This window comes from Cynara cardunculus, assembly GCF_001531365.2.
Source record: "Cynara cardunculus var. scolymus isolate 2C chromosome LG 2, CcrdV1, whole genome shotgun sequence".
Taxonomy (NCBI): Eukaryota; Viridiplantae; Streptophyta; class Magnoliopsida; order Asterales; family Asteraceae; genus Cynara; species Cynara cardunculus.
The window spans coordinates 15887292-15889970 of record NC_037529.1 but is presented as its reverse complement, the minus strand read 5'-3'; positions in this window follow the sequence as shown (position 1 = coordinate 15889970).

Genomic DNA, 2679 nt, shown 5'->3' with positions numbered 1-2679 from the left:
TTGCATGTTTTTTATTTTCAACTTCGATTTAAGGTTTTTGATTCAGAGTTTGATTTATGTTTAGGTTTTTTTTTATTAAATTTGTATAACTTTGTTGTTAAATGTTCTTGGTGTTCAAGATGTTCTTGATGCCATAGTTGGGGAAGATGGATATTCAAGAAAAAAAATACAAACTTAATTAGAAAAGGTGTAAAATAGAAGAAAAAGGTAAAAGGACAAGTTTACCCTCATACTTAATGCAAAAAATAGACGGTCGTAACCAGAAGGGTGGTGCCTGATTGGTTTGAGCTTAGCTCCAAATGTCAAAAGTATCAGGAGGTCCCAGGTTCAAATCCAATGAGGAATAAAAAAATCTCCTTGTGGCCACGGAGGTTCAAATGCGGTGACTCCGGGCTATCTGCAAAGCAGGTGGTCGCCCTGGGATTAGTCGGCTCGCATAGCGGGTTGGATATCCAGGTTAATAAAAAAAACAGTCGTTTGTCTCAAGGACCAAATCCATAAAAAAAAAACCCCTTTTGCTACAGGGATCAAATGCAAAAAATCTTGCATAGGTAGAGCTTTTTATGTAATAAACGAAGATAAACGACCAAATTCGTAATAATTACTACCTTAGAGACCAAATCTATAAATTACTATTATTATCATTGTGTTTCCGTCTTTGTAATAAATAAAACGTCATTCTTATCACCCGTTAATTTGCACTTTCTATAGCAAATAAGGGTTGTATGCATGAATAAGTACAATATCATATATTAGCAACTATAACATAATATTCAATTAATTATTTTTGAATGGGGTTCTAAAAGATACATGATTTTTTTTTATTGTAAATTTGTACGATTACAATCATATGAAGAGGTAACCTTACGTTAAAGAATTCACGTACTTTATAAGATTTATTTAAGACTCTGCTGGACTATTGCTACTGATTTATGTAGGCTTATAGAAAATATTTTTTTACTTTTATATTAAAATTTACAGATGTAGGATCATAATGAAAAATAACCATAATTGTTACATCTATAATCATCACCTTATGGTGGATCTAAGCCAAAAGGTTATATTAATTCTATGAAAGATTGAAATTTTGGTAATCTTTAACTATGACATATAACGAATGTAGTGTTACACTAATAGAGGATTCACATAACCTGAAAGAACATATAGTGTGCTAAACTACTAGTGGTTTATGTAGGGGAAATTGACTCGAATAGTCATTCCATCAATTTAAATTGATCTCCTAGATATTTCACTCCTGGGTTTATCTAAATGTCATCATGTTCACAGCATTACTGACCTGGCTAAAAGATAGAAAAAAAAATTATCAGATTCAACCCAGGTACGTAATTTATGGTGCCACTTGCTAACAATGGTGGAATTTGATTTTTTTTTCTTTTAGCCAGGTGTGCAATATTTGCGGACGTGTATATTGCGGACGTAGTGACATTTGAGTAAATACTATGGATTGCGGATGTGGATATTGCAGACGTAATCCCAGAAGAGGAATGACTAGAAGACTAATTTAAATTGGTGAAATGACTATTTGAGTCAGTTTCCCTTTATGTAGGCTTACAAAAAAATAAATTGTACAACCTTACGTTAAATGTACAAAAGGCCATGATAAAGAAAAAGTGGTTGTTTGATTAGAAGTATTAAGCAGTAATCTATGATAATGAAAGTAAAAAAAAAAGTGTTTGGTTTTTTGTAATATAATGAATCATTCCCCTAGAAGCCCAAAATTCTATTCCTGGTTAAACGGGGAAATGAAAATTCTTTCCGATTTTCTTCTTTGTCATTTTAATTTTTATTCACCAGCATGAGCCAAACAGACCCTTATTCTTGTTATCTTACATCTATATAAAAGTAGGGGCCATTTACCTAAATGCTTACCCGGTAAGTACTTACCGATATGATTCAACATTATAATTTATGTTGATACGTAAGATTTTAGTACATCAAAACATATCGAAAGCAACAGGTTAATGGGTAAGACTCGCTATCCTTACTTACCGGGTAAGACTCGCTATCCTTACTTACCGGGTAAGACTCTCTATCTTTTTCATTGCTCTTACTCGGTAAGATTCTTGGCCCTTCTCATGTTCATCCGAAAAGGAAATTCAACCAGTAAGCACTTACCAAGTAAGTGTTTAGTAAACGACCCCGTAATCTTGTGGTGGATCTAGGTTGTAATTTATATGCATTCAATATAAGTTTTTTATAACATGTTCATTTCTTGGATAGATTTAAGTGAATTTTGATAAATTACAATACTCCAAAACTTGTTTATTGAAATGTTTTCATAAGATATTTTTCGAAATGTATCGCATAAAAACAACTAATATGACAATTTACTTTGAGTTAAATTATAATACAGTTTTTTTAAATTAATTTGTGACGAAAATAAAACTTTTTAAATTGTCAAACTTCTTCTAAACAACTTATTATATATATATATATATATATTTATAGAAAACCATAATTATTGTTCCTATAACTTAAAAGGTAATTAAGTATTCTATTAAAATGATCGTGAACATCCTAACATACAAATTTTATTGTACTGAATTATTTACAGGCATTGTAAAAAATTTATTACACAAAATCATCTGGTCTGCAACGTTCTAAAACATATTTGAGCAAAACAGTATAACATCTCACTCTTTCTACATGTGGAAACAG